The 16,264-nt window shown below is 56.7% G+C and overlaps 6 non-coding genes across 6 annotated transcripts; all 6 read right to left on the minus strand.

Moving 5' to 3' along the window:
- Nucleotides 1-1,220: 1,220 nt before the first annotated feature.
- Nucleotides 1,221-1,339, minus strand: LOC149457157 (5S ribosomal RNA). The gene has a single exon (XR_016313694.1). It is a non-coding gene; the product is annotated as a 5S ribosomal RNA (ribosomal RNA).
- A 2,766-nt stretch (nucleotides 1,340-4,105) lies between these two features.
- On the minus strand, nucleotides 4,106-4,224 carry LOC149457158 (5S ribosomal RNA). Its single transcript, XR_016313738.1, has one exon. It is a non-coding gene; the product is annotated as a 5S ribosomal RNA (ribosomal RNA).
- A 2,763-nt stretch (nucleotides 4,225-6,987) lies between these two features.
- Nucleotides 6,988-7,107, minus strand: LOC149457159 (5S ribosomal RNA). Its single transcript, XR_016313690.1, has one exon. It is a non-coding gene; the product is annotated as a 5S ribosomal RNA (ribosomal RNA).
- Nucleotides 7,108-9,869: 2,762 nt separating this feature from the next.
- On the minus strand, nucleotides 9,870-9,988 carry LOC149457160 (5S ribosomal RNA). Its single transcript, XR_016313660.1, has one exon. It is a non-coding gene; the product is annotated as a 5S ribosomal RNA (ribosomal RNA).
- A 2,766-nt stretch (nucleotides 9,989-12,754) lies between these two features.
- LOC149457161 (5S ribosomal RNA) lies at nucleotides 12,755-12,873 on the minus strand. Its single transcript, XR_016313664.1, has one exon. It is a non-coding gene; the product is annotated as a 5S ribosomal RNA (ribosomal RNA).
- A 2,769-nt stretch (nucleotides 12,874-15,642) lies between these two features.
- LOC149457162 (5S ribosomal RNA) lies at nucleotides 15,643-15,761 on the minus strand. The gene has a single exon (XR_016313657.1). It is a non-coding gene; the product is annotated as a 5S ribosomal RNA (ribosomal RNA).
- Between the last annotated feature and the right edge of the window lie 503 nt (nucleotides 15,762-16,264).

Genomic DNA, 16,264 nt, shown 5'->3' on the forward strand with positions numbered 1-16,264 from the left:
AAGAAACACAAAGCAACTGTCAGTCTCCCTAGGACCGGTGCACCGAGCAAGATCTCCCCTCGTGGAGTGTCAATGATCATGACAACAGTGAGGCATCATCCCAGAACTACGAGTGAGGATCTTGTCAATGATCTCCGGCCAGCTGGGACCGCAGTCACCAAGAGAACAATGGGTAACACACTACGCCGACGAGGATTGAAATCCCGCAGTGCCCGCAAGGTCCCTCTGCTCAAGAGAGCACATGTCCAGGCCCGTCTGAAGTTTGCCACTGAACATCTGAATGAGGCAGAGCAGGACTGGTTGAAAGTGTCCTGGTCAGATGAGACCACCAAAATGGAGCTCTTTGGCATCAACTCAACTCGCCGCGTTTGGAGGAGGAGGAGGAGGACGAGGAATGCTGCCTATGACCCCAAAAACACCATCCCAACTGTCAAACATGGCGGTGGAAATATGCTGCTTTGGGGGTGTTTTTCTGCTAAGGGGACAGGACAACTGCACCGCATCAAGGGGACCATGGACGGGGCAACAGAGCGGCAAATCTTGGGCGAGAACCTTCTCCCCTCAGCCAGGGCATTGAAAATGAATGGCGGGTGGCTGTTCCAGCATGACAAGGAGCCAAAACACGCGGCCAAGGCAACAAAGCAGCGGCTGGAGAAGAAGCACGTTAAGCTCCTGGAGTGGCCTAGCCAGTCTCCAGACCTTCATCCGGCTGACAATATCTCTGTGGAGGGAGCTGAAAGTTGGAGTTGCCAAACGTCAGCCGCCAAACCTTCATGATTTGGAGTGGATCTGCCAAAGAGGAGTGGGCCAAAATCCCTCCTGAGATGTGTGCAGAGCTGGTGGCCAACTCCAGGTAACGCCTGACCTCTGGGATTGCCAAGAAGGGATTTGCCAGCAAGCACTAAGCCCTGTTTGGTGAAGGGGGTGAGATACCTGTGTTCCCCGGTTAAGCTGCAAATGAGCGCCTGATTTGTTAGCCTTGCATTTCTTGTGAGTTTTTTCTTGCTCTTCTGTCTGTGAGTGTTCCGATGCAGCAGCTAGCATTGTATTTTGAGAGGGCTGATTTGTTTGTGAGTGGGCCGAGCTGGCAAATGAGCAGGGGATGAAAAGGTTGTTTGCTTGAGTGCAGGTGTGCAGCAGGAGGGCTTGGAGAGCGGGGAGGTAAAAGGGAATGTGAAAGAGCCATGGAGGAGAGTGACCCCTGCTGGAGGAAAAGCAAAAGCCTACAGCACCTGGTATTCCCAGGCAGTCTCCCATCCAAGTACTAACCAGGCCCGACCCTGCTTAGCTTCCGAGATCAGACGAGATCAGGCGCGTTCAGGGTGATGTGGCCGTAGGCAGTACTCAGGCTCTCCTTCAAGCCTCTTCTACTTGTCACGGGCAGCCTGGCCTCCGCCTTTCCTCGGCTCTACTACCCAGGACAAGCCGCCTGCTGCTACTGCTCTTTCCTTTTCACCCACCGGCACAACTGACACACACCGCCCCGTCTCTCCTCTCTCACTCACTCTCCTCAAACCCCTGCCTCCCTCCCTCCCGCTGCTTTGCTCCCTCTTTAACCTCTTCCTGACCGCACCTCCTCACGCACAAGCACACCACACCAGCCTGGCCTCAACCGCTCCTCCTTCTCCTTCCCGCCTTCCCCTGGCCTAACTTCAAGCCTTTGGCTCGCAGGGCTGAGCAGCACACCAGCCACAGGGAGCAAGCTTTGGACACAGCAGCCGCAAAGCGCACCACAAAGCAAGGGGCCAAGCTCGCTTGCCAGCCAGACCTCTCGGGGCGCCGCACAGCGCTCCCGCCTCCCTGCCCCTGACCCAAACCAAGGCTAGGGACCCTGCTGGCACCGGGGCCTACAAACGCCAGTTCCTTGCGCTCCGGCCCTCGCTCTTTTTCACCGCCCCAGTGGCCGGCTCCCCCTTGCGCACACCACAGGGCCCTGACGCTCAGGCCCCTGCCTCCAGCAGCGGGCCCAGCGCTCTAACCGCCTCAGGGCGCAGGTATCGTGGCCTTCGGCGGCTCTGTTGCTTCTGGCTGGCTTGGGGGGGCGGCGCGCGTGCCTTCCCCACTGCTGTCCCCCGGCCTGGGGAGCGCAGCGGAATGTGTCGGCGCAAGGCGACTGGAGAGCAGGCGTGAGAGCGCCAAAGCGGCTGAGGAGAGCGCTGGCAAAGGGCTGGGCTGTGGAGCCTAAGCGGGATGCAGGACGGGGCTAGCTGGCTGGGGGGTGGCGTCTGAGCGTTGCTCCGCTGCCGGAGGGGGCTGGATGCGTGGCCAGCTCCTGAGGGACACAGAGAAGAAAGCCAGCGTGTTTTGAAAAGAGCGGGCCGCAAAAGGGAAGCGGGCTCACAAAAGCCTAGGCTGGCCTGAGGACTTTGGGGGAGCTACAGTGAAGGAAAGGAGTATTTCACCCCCTGCTGATTTTGAATCTTTGCCCGCTCACAAACAAATGATCGATCGGTCTAAAAATCCAATGCTAGGTGTATTGACTGAGAGACAGACTAGCAAGAAAACATTCAAAAGCACTGCATGTCTAACCAATGATGCGCTGATTCGCATGTTCCTGAGGGAAAGAAGTATTCCATCCCCTATCATTCAGCAGCATTTCTGGCTCCCAGGTGTCTTTCACACAGGTAACAAGCTGAGATTAGAAGCAGCCTCTTAAAGGGAGAGATGCTAATCTCATTTTCTTACCTGTATAAAAGACACCTGTCCACAGGAGCAATCAAACCATCAGATTCCAAACCCTCCACCACGGCAAAGACCAAAGAGCTGTCCAGGGATGTCAGCAACAGGATCGAAGACCTACACAAGGCTGGACTGGGCTACCAAACTATGGCCAAGCAGCTTAGTGAGAAGGTGACAACAGTCGGTGCAATCATTCGCAAATGGAAGAAACACAAAGCAACTGTCAGTCTCCCTAGGACCGGTGCACCGAGCAAGATCTCCCCTCGTGGAGTGTCAATGATCATGACAACAGTGAGGCATCATCCCAGAACTACGAGTGAGGATCTTGTCAATGATCTCCGGCCAGCTGGGACCGCAGTCACCAAGAGAACAATGGGTAACACACTACGCCGACGAGGATTGAAATCCCGCAGTGCCCGCAAGGTCCCTCTGCTCAAGAGAGCACATGTCCAGGCCCGTCTGAAGTTTGCCACTGAACATCTGAATGAGGCAGAGCAGGACTGGTTGAAAGTGTCCTGGTCAGATGAGACCACCAAAATGGAGCTCTTTGGCATCAACTCAACTCGCCGCGTTTGGAGGAGGAGGAGGAGGACGAGGAATGCTGCCTATGACCCCAAGAACACCATCCCAACTGTCAAACATGGCGGTGGAAATATGCTGCTTTGGGGGTGTTTTTCTGCTAAGGGGACAGGACAACTGCACCGCATCAAGGGGACCATGGACGGGGCAACAGAGCGGCAAATCTTGGGCGAGAACCTTCTCCCCTCAGCCAGGGCATTGAAAATGAATGGCGGGTGGCTGTTCCAGCATGACAAGGAGCCAAAACACGCGGCCAAGGCAACAAAGCAGCGGCTGGAGAAGAAGCACGTTAAGCTCCTGGAGTGGCCTAGCCAGTCTCCAGACCTTCATCCGGCTGACAATATCTCTGTGGAGGGAGCTGAAAGTTGGAGTTGCCAAACGTCAGCCACCAAACCTTCATGATTTGGAGAGGATCTGCCAAGAGGAGTGGGCCAAAATCCCTCCTGAGATGTGTGCAAAGCTGGTGGCCAACTCCAGGTAACGCCTGACCTCTGGGATTGCCAAGAAGGGATTTGCCAGCAAGCACTAAGCCCTGTTTGGTGAAGGGGGTGAGATACCTGTGTTCCCTGGTGAAGCTGCAAATGAGCGCCTGATTTGTTAGCCATGCATTTCTTGTGAGTTTTTTCTTGCTCTTCTGTCTGTGAGTGTTCCGATGCAGCAGCTAGCATTGTATTTTGAGAGGGCTGATTTGTTTGTGAGTGGGCCGAGCTGGCAAACGAGCAGGGGATGAAAAGGTTGTTTGCTTGAGTGCAGGTGTGCAGCAGGAGGGCTTGGAGAGCGGGGAGGTAAAAGCGAATGTGAAAGAGCCATGGAGGAGGAGAGTGACCCCTGCTGGAGGAAAAGCAAAAGCCTACAGCACCTGGTATTCCCAGGCGGTCTCCCATCCAAGTACTAACCAGGCCCGACCCTGCTTAGCTTCCGAGATCAGACGAGATCGGGCGCGTTCAGGGTGGTGTGGCCGTAGGCAGTACTCAGGCTCTCCTTCAAGCCTCTTCTACTTGTCACGGGCAGCCTGGCCTCCGCCTTTCCTCGGCTCTACTACCCAGGACAAGCCGCCTGCTGCTACTGCTCTTTCCTTTTCACCCACCGGCACAACTGACACACACCGCCCCGTCTCTCCTCTCTCACTCACTCTCCTCAAACCCCTGCCTCCCTCCCGCTGCTTTGCTCCCTCTTTAACCTCTTCCTGACCGCACCTCCTCACGCACAAGCACACCACACCAGCCTGGCCTCAACCACTCCTCCTTCTCCTTCCCGCCTTCCCCTGGCCTGACTTCAAGCCTTTGGCTCGCAGGGCTGAGCAGCACACCAGCCACAGGGAGCAAGCTTTGGACACAGCAGCCGCAAAGCGCACCACAAAGCAAGGGGCCAAGCTCGCTTGCCAGCCAGACCTCTCGGGGCGCCGCACAGCGCTCCCGCCTCCCTGCCCCTGACCCAAACCAAGGCTAGGGACCCTGCTGGCACCGGGGCCTACAAACGCCAGTTCCTTGCGCTCCGGCCCTCGCTCTTTTTCACCGCCCCAGTGGCCGGCTCCCCCTTGCGCACACCACAGGGCCCTGACGCTCAGGCCCCTGCCTCCAGCAGCGGGCCCAGCACTCTAACCGCCTCAGGGCGCAGGTATCGTGGCCTTCGGCGGCTCTGTTGCTTCTGGCTGGCTTGGGGGGGGCGGCGCGCGTGCCTTCCCCACTGCTGTCCCCCGGCCTGGGGAGCGCAGCGGAATGTGTCGGCGCAAGGCGACTGGAGAGCAGGCGTGAGAGCGCCAAAGCGGCTGAGGAGAGCGCTGGCAAAGGGCTGGGCTGTGGAGCCTAAGCGGGATGCAGGACGGGGCTAGCTGGCTGGGGGGTGGCGTCTGAGCGTTGCTCCGCTGCCGGAGGGGGCTGGATGCGTGGCCAGCTCCTGAGGGACACAGAGAAGAAAGCCAGCGTGTTTTGAAAAGAGCGGGCCGCAAAAGGGAAGCGGGCTCACAAAAGCCTAGGCTGGCCTGAGGACTTTGGGGGAGCTACAGTGAAGGAAAGGAGTATTTCACCCCCTGCTGATTTTGAATCTTTACCCGCTCACAAACAAATGATCGATCGGTCTAAAAATCCAATGCTAGGTGTATTGACTGAGAGACAGACTAGCAAGAAAACATTCAAAAGCACTGCATGTCTAACCAATGATGCGCTGATTCGCATGTTCCTGAGGGAAATAAGTATTCCATCCCCTATCATTCAGCAGCATTTCTGGCTCCCAGGTGTCTTTCACACAGGTAACAAGCTGAGATTAGAAGCAGCCTCTTAAAGGGAGAGATGCTAATCTCATTTTCTTACCTGTATAAAAGACACCTGTCCACAGGAGCAATCAAACCATCAGATTCCAAACCCTCCACCACGGCAAAGACCAAAGAGCTGTCCAGGGATGTCAGCAACAGGATCGAAGACCTACACAAGGCTGGACTGGGCTACCAAACTATGGCCAAGCAGCTTAGTGAGAAGGTGACAACAGTCGGTGCAATCATTCGCAAATGGAAGAAACACAAAGCAACTGTCAGTCTCCCTAGGACCGGTGCACCGAGCAAGATCTCCCCTCGTGGAGTGTCAATGATCATGACAACAGTGAGGCATCATCCCAGAACTACGAGTGAGGATCTTGTCAATGATCTCCGGCCAGCTGGGACCGCAGTCACCAAGAGAACAATGGGTAACACACTACGCCGACGAGGATTGAAATCCCGCAGTGCCCGCAAGGTCCCTCTGCTCAAGAGAGCACATGTCCAGGCCCGTCTGAAGTTTGCCACTGAACATCTGAATGAGGCAGAGCAGGACTGGTTGAAAGTGTCCTGGTCAGATGAGACCACCAAAATGGAGCTCTTTGGCATCAACTCAACTCGCCGCGTTTGGAGGAGGAGGAGGAGGACGAGGAATGCTGCCTATGACCCCAAGAACACCATCCCAACTGTCAAACATGGCGGTGGAAATATGCTGCTTTGGGGGTGTTTTTCTGCTAAGGGGACAGGACAACTGCACCGCATCAAGGGGACCATGGACGGGGCAACAGAGCGGCAAATCTTGGGCGAGAACCTTCTCCCCTCAGCCAGGGCATTGAAAATGAATGGCGGGTGGCTGTTCCAGCATGACAAGGAGCCAAAACACGCGGCCAAGGCAACAAAGCAGCGGCTGGAGAAGAAGCACGTTAAGCTCCTGGAGTGGCCTAGCCAGTCTCCAGACCTTCATCCGGCTGACAATATCTCTGTGGAGGGAGCTGAAAGTTGGAGTTGCCAAACGTCAGCCACCAAACCTTCATGATTTGGAGAGGATCTGCCAAGAGGAGTGGGCCAAAATCCCTCCTGAGATGTGTGCAAAGCTGGTGGCCAACTCCAGGTAACGCCTGACCTCTGGGATTGCCAAGAAGGGATTTGCCAGCAAGCACTAAGCCCTGTTTGGTGAAGGGGGTGAGATACCTGTGTTCCCTGGTGAAGCTGCAAATGAGCGCCTGATTTGTTAGCCATGCATTTCTTGTGAGTTTTTTCTTGCTCTTCTGTCTGTGAGTGTTCCGATGCAGCAGCTAGCATTGTATTTTGAGAGGGCTGATTTGTTTGTGAGTGGGCCGAGCTGGCAAACGAGCAGGGGATGAAAAGGTTGTTTGCTTGAGTGCAGGTGTGCAGCAGGAGGGCTTGGAGAGCGGGGAGGTAAAAGCGAATGTGAAAGAGCCATGGAGGAGGAGAGTGACCCCTGCTGGAGGAAAAGCAAAAGCCTACAGCACCTGGTATTCCCAGGCGGTCTCCCATCCAGGTACTAACCAGGCCCCGACCCTGCTTAGCTTCCGAGATCAGACGAGATCGGGCGCGTTCAGGGTGGTGTGGCCGTAGGCAGTACTCAGGCTCTCCTTCAAGCCTCTTCTACTTGTCACGGGCAGCCTGGCCTCCGCCTTTCCTCGGCTCTACTACCCAGGACAAGCCGCCTGCTGCTACTGCTGTTTCCTTTTCACCCACCGGCACAACTGACACACCGCCCCGTCTCTCCTCTCTCACTCACTCTCCTCAAACCCCTGCCCTCCCTCCCTCCCGCTGCTTTGCTCCCTCTTTAACCTCTTCCTGACCGCACCTCCTCACGCACAAGCACACCACACCAGCCTGGCCTCAACCGCTCCTCCTTCTCCTTCCCGCCTTCCCCTGGCCTGACTTCAAGCCTTTGGCTCGCAGGGCTGAGCAGCACACCAGCCGCAGGGAGCAAGCTTTGGACACAGCATCCGCAAAGCGCACCGCAAAGCAAGGGGCCAAGCTCGCTTGCCAGCCAGACCTCTCGGGGCGCCGCACAGCGCTCCCGCCTCCCTGCCCCTGACCCAAACCAAGGCTAGGGACCCTGCTGGCACCGGGGCCTACAAACGCCAGTTCCTTGCGCTCCGGCCCTCGCTCTTTTTCACCGCCCCAGTGGCCGGCTCCCCCTTGCGCACACCACAGGGCCCTGACGCTCAGGCCCCTGCCTCCAGCAGCGGGCCCAGCGCTCTAACCGCCTCAGGGCGCAGGTATCGTGGCCTTCGGCGGCTCTGTTGCTTCTGGCTGGCTTGGGGGGCCGGCGCGCGTGCCTTCCCCGCTGCTGTCCCCCGGCCTGGGGAGCGCAGCGGAATGTGTCGGCGCAAGGCGACTGGAGAGCAGGCGTGAGAGCGCCAAAGCGGCTGAGGAGAGCGCTGGCAAAGGGCTGGGCCGTGGAGCCTAAGCGGGATGCAGGACGGGGCTAGCTGGCTGGGGGGTGGCGTCTGAGCGTTGCTCCGCTGCCGGAGGGGACTGGATGCGTGGCCAGCTCCTGAGGGACACAGAGAAGAAAGCCAGCGTGTTTTGAAAAGAGCGGGCCGCAAAAGGGAAGCGGGCTCACAAAAGCCTAGGCTGGCCTGAGGACTTTGGGGGAGCTACAGTGAAGGAAAGGAGTATTTCACCCCCTGCTGATTTTGAATCTTTGCCCGCTCACAAACAAATGATCGATCGGTCTAAAAATCCAATGCTAGGTGTATTGACTGAGAGACAGACTAGCAAGAAAACATTCAAAAGCACTGCATGTCTAACCAATGATGCGCTGATTCGCATGTTCCTGAGGGAAATAAGTATTCCATCCCCTATCATTCAGCAGCATTTCTGGCTCCCAGGTGTCTTTCACACAGGTAACAAGCTGAGATTAGAAGCAGCCTCTTAAAGGGAGAGATGCTAATCTCATTTTCTTACCTGTATAAAAGACACCTGTCCACAGGAGCAATCAAACCATCAGATTCCAAACCCTCCACCACGGCAAAGACCAAAGAGCTGTCCAGGGATGTCAGCAACAGGATCGAAGACCTACACAAGGCTGGACTGGGCTACCAAACTATGGCCAAGCAGCTTGGTGAGAAGGTGACAACAGTCGGTGCAATCATTCGCAAATGGAAGAAACACAAAGCAACTGTCAGTCTCCCTAGGACCGGTGCACCGAGCAAGATCTCCCCTCGTGGAGTGTCAATGATCATGACAACAGTGAGGCATCATCCCAGAACTACGAGTGAGGATCTTGTCAATGATCTCCGGCCAGCTGGGACCGCAGTCACCAAGAGAACAATGGGTAACACACTACGCCGACGAGGATTGAAATCCCGCAGTGCCCGCAAGGTCCCTCTGCTCAAGAGAGCACCTGTACAGGCCCGTCTGAAGTTTACCACTGAACATCTGAATGAGGCAGAGCAGGACTGGTTGAAAGTGTCCTGGTCAGATGAGACCACCAAAATAGAGCTCTTTGGCATCAACTCAACTCGCCGCGTTTGGAGGAGGAGGAGGAGGACGAGGAATGCTGCCTATGACCCCAAGAACACCATCCCAACTGTCAAACATGGCGGTGGAAATATGCTGCTTTGGGGCTGTTTTTCTGCTAAGGGGACAGGACAACTGCACCGCATCAAGGGGACCATGGACGGGGCAACGGAGCGGCAAATCTTTGGCGAGAACCTTCTCCCCTCAGCCAGGGCATTGAAAATGAATGGCGGGTGGCTGTTCCAGCATGACAAGGAGCCAAAACACGCGGCCAAGGCAACAAAGCAGCGGCTGGAGAAGAAGCACGTTAAGCTCCTGGAGTGGCCTAGCCAGTCTCCAGACCTTCATCCGGCTGACAATATCTCTGTGGAGGGAGCTGAAAGTTGGAGTTGCTAAACGTCAGCCGCCAAACCTTCATGATTTGGAGAGGATCTGCCAAGAGGAGTGGGCCAAAATCCCTCCTGAGATGTGTGCAAAGCTGGTGGCCAACTCCAGGTAACGCCTGACCTCTGGGATTGCCAAGAAGGGATTTGCCAGCAAGCACTAAGCCCTGTTTGGTGAAGGGGGTGAGATACCTGTGTTCCCTGGTGAAGCTGCAAATGAGCGCCTGATTTGTTAGCCATGCATTTCTTGTGAGTTTTTTCTTGCTCTTCTGTCTGAGAGTGTTCCGATGCAGCAGCTAGCATTGTATTTTGAGAGGGCTGATTTGTTTGTGAGTGGGCCGAGCTGGCAAACGAGCAGGGGATGAAAAGGTTGTTTGCTTGAGTGCAGGTGTGCAGCAGGAGGGCTTGGAGAGCGGGGAGGTAAAAGTGAATGTGAAAGAGCCATGGAGGAGAGTGACCCCTGCTGGAGGAAAAGCAAAAGCCTACAGCACCTGGTATTCCCAGGCGGTCTCCCATCCAAGTACTAACCAGGCCCGACCCTGCTTAGCTTCCGAGATCAGACGAGATCGGGCGCGTTCAGGGTGGTGTGGCCGTAGGCAGTACTCAGGCTCTCCTTCAAGCCTCTTCTACTTGTCACGGGCAGCCTGGCCTCCGCCTTTCCTCGGCTCTACTACCCAGGACAAGCCGCCTGCTGCTACTGCTCTTTCCTTTTCACCCACCGGCACAACTGACACACACCACCCCGTCTCTCCTCTCTCACTCACTCTCCTCAAACCCCTGCCTCCCTCCCTCCCGCTGCTTTGCTCCCTCTTTAACCTCTTCCTGACCGCACCTCCTCACGCACAAGCACACCACACCAGCCTGGCCTCAACCGCTCCTCCTTCTCCTTCCCGCCTTCCCCTGGCCTGACTTCAAGCCTTTGGCTCGCAGGGCTGAGCAGCACACCAGCCGCAGGGAGCAAGCTTTGGACACTGCAGCCGCAAAGCGCACCGCAAAGCAAGGGGCCAAGCTCGCTTGCCAGCCAGACCTCTCGGGGCGCCGCACAGCGCTCCCGCCTCCCTGCCCCTGACCCAAACCAAGGCTAGGGACCCTGCTGGCACCGGGGCCTACAAACGCCAGTTCCTTGCGCTCCGGCCCTCGCTCTTTTTCACCGCCCCAGTGGCCGGCTCCCCCTTGCGCACACCACAGGGCCCTGACGCTCAGGCCCCTGCCTCCAGCAGCGGGCCCAGCGCTCTAACCGCCTCAGGGCGCAGGTATCGTGGCCTTCGGCGGCTCTGTTGCTTCTGGCTGGCTTGGGGGGCCGGCGCGCGTGCCTTCCCCGCTGCTGTCCCCCGGCCTGGGGAGCGCAGCGGAATGTGTCGGCGCAAGGCGACTGGAGAGCAGGCGTGAGAGCGCCAAAGCGGCTGAGGAGAGCGCTGGCAAAGGGCTGGGCCGTGGAGCCTAAGCGGGATGCAGGACGGGGCTAGCTGGCTGGGGGGTGGCGTCTGAGCGTTGCTCCGCTGCCGGAGGGGACTGGATGCGTGGCCAGCTCCTGAGGGACACAGAGAAGAAAGCCAGCGTGTTTTGAAAAGAGCGGGCCGCAAAAGGGAAGCGGGCTCACAAAAGCCTAGGCTGGCCTGAGGACTTTGGGGGAGCTACAGTGAAGGAAAGGAGTATTTCACCCCCTGCTGATTTTGAATCTTTGCCCGCTCACAAACAAATGATCGATCGGTCTAAAAATCCAATGCTAGGTGTATTGACTGAGAGACAGACTAGCAAGAAAACATTCAAAAGCACTGCATGTCTAACCAATGATGCGCTGATTCGCATGTTCCTGAGGGAAAGAAGTATTCCATCCCCTATCATTCAGCAGCATTTCTGGCTCCCAGGTGTCTTTCACACAGGTAACAAGCTGAGATTAGAAGCAGCCTCTTAAAGGGAGAGATGCTAATCTCATTTTCTTACCTGTATAAAAGACACCTGTCCACAGGAGCAATCAAACCATCAGATTCCAAACCCTCCACCACGGCAAAGACCAAAGAGCTGTCCAGGGATGTCAGCAACAGGATCGAAGACCTACACAAGGCTGGACTGGGCTACCAAACTATGGCCAAGCAGCTTGGTGAGAAGGTGACAACAGTCGGTGCAATCATTCGCAAATGGAAGAAACACAAAGCAACTGTCAGTCTCCCTAGGACCGGTGCACCGAGCAAGATCTCCCCTCGTGGAGTGTCAATGATCATGACAACAGTGAGGCATCATCCCAGAACTACGAGTGAGGATCTTGTCAATGATCTCCGGCCAGCTGGGACCGCAGTCACCAAGAGAACAATGGGTAACACACTACGCCGACGAGGATTGAAATCCCGCAGTGCCCGCAAGGTCCCTCTGCTCAAGAGAGCACCTGTACAGGCCCGTCTGAAGTTTACCACTGAACATCTGAATGAGGCAGAGCAGGACTGGTTGAAAGTGTCCTGGTCAGATGAGACCACCAAAATGGAGCTCTTTGGCATCAACTCAACTCGCCGCGTTTGGAGGAGGAGGAGGAGGACGAGGAATGCTGCCTATGACCCCAAGAACACCATCCCAACTGTCAAACATGGCGGTGGAAATATGCTGCTTTGGGGCTGTTTTTCTGCTAAGGGGACAGGACAACTGCACCGCATCAAGGGGACCATGGACGGGGCAACGGAGCGGCAAATCTTTGGCGAGAACCTTCTCCCCTCAGCCAGGGCATTGAAAATGAATGGCGGGTGGCTGTTCCAGCATGACAAGGAGCCAAAACACGCGGCCAAGGCAACAAAGCAGCGGCTGGAGAAGAAGCACGTTAAGCTCCTGGAGTGGCCTAGCCAGTCTCCAGACCTTCATCCGGCTGACAATATCTCTGTGGAGGGAGCTGAAAGTTGGAGTTGCTAAACGTCAGCCGCCAAACCTTCATGATTTGGAGAGGATCTGCCAAGAGGAGTGGGCCAAAATCCCTCCTGAGATGTGTGCAAAGCTGGTGGCCAACTCCAGGTAACGCCTGACCTCTGGGATTGCCAAGAAGGGATTTGCCAGCAAGCACTAAGCCCTGTTTGGTGAAGGGGGTGAGATACCTGTGTTCCCTGGTGAAGCTGCAAATGAGCGCCTGATTTGTTAGCCATGCATTTCTTGTGAGTTTTTTCTTGCTCTTCTGTCTGAGAGTGTTCCGATGCAGCAGCTAGCATTGTATTTTGAGAGGGCTGATTTGTTTGTGAGTGGGCCGAGCTGGCAAACGAGCAGGGGATGAAAAGGTTGTTTGCTTGAGTGCAGGTGTGCAGCAGGAGGGCTTGGAGAGCGGGGAGGTAAAAGCGAATGTGAAAGAGCCATGGAGGAGGAGAGTGACCCCTGCTGGAGGAAAAGCAAAAGCCTACAGCACCTGGTATTCCCAGGCGGTCTCCCATCCAAGTACTAACCAGGCCCGACCCTGCTTAGCTTCCGAGATCAGACGAGATCGGGCACGTTCAGGGTGGTGTGGCCGTAGGCAGTACTCAGGCTCTCCTTCAAGCCTCTTCTACTTGTCACGGGCAGCCTGGCCTCCGCCTTTCCTCGGCTCTACTACCCAGGACAAGCCGCCTGCTGCTACTGCTCTTTCCTTTTCACCCACCGGCACAACTGACACACACCGCCCCGTCTCTCCTCTCTCACTCACTCTCCTCAAACCCCTGCCTCCCTCCCTCCCGCTGCTTTGCTCCCTCTTTAACCTCTTCCTGACCGCACCTCCTCACGCACAAGCACACCACACCAGCCTGGCCTCAACCGCTCCTCCTTCTCCTTCCCGCCTTCCCCTGGCCTGACTTCAAGCCTTTGGCTCGCAGGGCTGAGCAGCACACCAGCCGCAGGGAGCAAGCTTTGGACACTGCAGCCGCAAAGCGCACCGCAAAGCAAGGGGCCAAGCTCGCTTGCCAGCCAGACCTCTCGGGGCGCCGCACAGCGCTCCCGCCTCCCTGCCCCTGACCCAAACCAAGGCTAGGGACCCTGCTGGCACCGGGGCCTACAAACGCCAGTTCCTTGCGCTCCGGCCCTCGCTCTTTTTCACCGCCCCAGTGGCCGGCTCCCCCTTGCGCACACCACAGGGCCCTGACGCTCAGGCCCCTGCCTCCAGCAGCGGGCCCAGCGCTCTAACCGCCTCAGGGCGCAGGTATCGTGGCCTTCGGCGGCTCTGTTGCTTCTGGCTGGCTTGGGGGGCCGGCGCGCGTGCCTTCCCCGCTGCTGTCCCCCGGCCTGGGGAGCGCAGCGGAATGTGTCGGCGCAAGGCGACTGGAGAGCAGGCGTGAGAGCGCCAAAGCGGCTGAGGATAGCGCTGGCAAAGGGCTGGGCCGTGGAGCCAAAGCGGGATGCAGGACGGGGCTAGCTGGCTGGGGGGTGGCGTCTGAGCGTTGCTCCGCTGCCGGAGGGGGCTGGATGCGTGGCCAGCTCCTGAGGGACACAGAGAAGAAAGCCAGCGTGTTTTGAAAAGAGCGGGCCGCAAAAGGGAAGCGGGCTCACAAAAGCCTAGGCTTGCCTGAGGACTTTGGGGGAGCTACAGTGAAGGAAAGGAGTATTTCACCCCCTGCTGATTTTGAATCTTTGCCCGCTCACAAACAAATGATCGATCGGTCTAAAAATCCAATGCTAGGTGTATTGACTGAGAGACAGACTAGCAAGAAAACATTCAAAAGCACTGCATGTCTAACCAATGATGCGCTGATTCGCATGTTCCTGAGGGAAAGAAGTATTCCATCCCCTATCATTCAGCAGCATTTCTGGCTCCCAGGTGTCTTTCACACAGGTAACAAGCTGAGATTAGAAGAAGCCTCTTAAAGGGAGAGATGCTAATCTCATTTTCTTACCTGTATAAAAGACACCTGTCCACAGGAGCAATCAAACCATCAGATTCCAAACCCTCCACCACGGCAAAGACCAAAGAGCTGTCCAGGGATGTCAGCAACAGGATCGAAGACCTACACAAGGCTGGACTGGGCTACCAAACTATGGCCAAGCAGCTTAGTGAGAAGGTGACAACAGTCGGTGCAATCATTCGCAAATGGAAGAAACACAAAGCAACTGTCAGTCTCCCTAGGACCGGTGCACCGAGCAAGATCTCCCCTCGTGGAGTGTCAATGATCATGACAACAGTGAGGCATCATCCCAGAACTACGAGTGAGGATCTTGTCAATGATCTCCGGCCAGCTGGGACCGCAGTCACCAAGAGAACAATGGGTAACACACTACGCCGACGAGGATTGAAATCCCGCAGTGCCCGCAAGGTCCCTCTGCTCAAGAGAGCACCTGTCCAGGCCCGTCTGAAGTTTACCACTGAACATCTGAATGAGGCAGAGCAGGACTGGTTGAAAGTGTCCTGGTCAGATGAGACCACCAAAATGGAGCTCTTTGGCATCAACTCAACTCGCCGCGTTTGGAGGAGGAGGAGGAGGACGAGGAATGCTGCCTATGACCCCAAGAACACCATCCCAACTGTCAAACATGGCGGTGGAAATATGCTGCTTTGGGGGTGTTTTTCTGCTAAGGGGACAGGACAACTGCACCGCATCAAGGGGACCATGGACGGGGCAACGGAGCGGCAAATCTTGGGCGAGAACCTTCTCCCCTCAGCCAGGGCATTGAAAATGAATGGCGGGTGGCTGTTCCAGCATGACAAGGAGCCAAAACACGCGGCCAAGGCAACAAAGCAGCGGCTGGAGAAGAAGCACGTTAAGCTCCTGGAGTGGCCTAGCCAGTCTCCAGACCTTCATCCGGCTGACAATATCTCTGTGGAGGGAGCTGAAAGTTGGAGTTGCTAAACGTCAGCCGCCAAACCTTCATGATTTGGAGAGGATCTGCCAAGAGGAGTGGGCCAAAATCCCTCCTGAGATGTGTGCAAAGCTGGTGGCCAACTCCAGGTAACGCCTGACCTCTGGGATTGCCAAGAAGGGATTTGCCAGCAAGCACTAAGCCCTGTTTGGTGAAGGGGGTGAGATACCTGTGTTCCCTGGTGAAGCTGCAAATGAGCGCCTGATTTGTTAGCCATGCATTTCTTGTGAGTTTTTTCTTGCTCTTCTGTCTGTGAGTGTTCCGATGCAGCAGCTAGCATTGTATTTTGAGAGGGCTGATTTGTTTGTGAGTGGGCCGAGCTGGCAAACGAGCAGGGGATGAAAAGGTTGTTTGCTTGAGTGCAGGTGTGCAGCAGGAGGGCTTGGAGAGCGGGGAGGTAAAAGTGAATGTGAAAGAGGAGCCATGGAGGAGGAGAGTGACCCCTGCTGGAGGAAAAGCAAAAGCCTACAGCACCTGGTATTCCCAGGCGGTCTCCCATCCAGGTACTAACCAGGCCCGACCCTGCTTAGCTTCCGAGATCAGACGAGATCGGGCGTGTTCAGGGTGGTGTGGCCGTAGGCAGTACTCAGGCTCTCCTTCAAGCCTCTTCTACTTGTCACGGGCAGCCTGGCCTCCGCCTTTCCTCGGCTCTACTACCCAGGACAAGCCGCCTGCTGCTACTGCTCTTTCCTTTTCACCCACCGGCACAACTGACACACACCGCCCCGTCTCTCCTCTCTCACTCACTCTCCTCAAACCCCTGCCTCCCTCCCTCCCGCTGCTTTGCTCCCTCTTTAACCTCTTCCTGACCGCACCTCCTCACGCACAAGCACACCACACCAGCCTGGCCTCAACCGCTCCTCCTTCTCCTTCCCGCCTTCCCCTGGCCTGACTTCAAGCCTTTGGCTCGCAGGGCTGAGCAGCACACCAGCCGCAGGGAGCAAGCTTTGGACACAGCAGCCGCAAAGCGCACCGCAAAGCAAGGGGCCAAGCTCGCTTGCCAGCCAGACCTCTCGGGGCGCCGCACAGCGCTCCCGCCTCCCTGCCCCTGACCCAAACCAAGGCTAGGGACCCTGCTGGCACC

This window comes from Staurois parvus, unplaced genomic scaffold, assembly GCF_062004578.1.
Source record: "Staurois parvus isolate SC_StPar_1 unplaced genomic scaffold, SC_StPar_1.0 ptg000333l, whole genome shotgun sequence".
In the NCBI taxonomy this organism is placed as follows: domain Eukaryota; kingdom Metazoa; phylum Chordata; class Amphibia; order Anura; family Ranidae; genus Staurois; species Staurois parvus.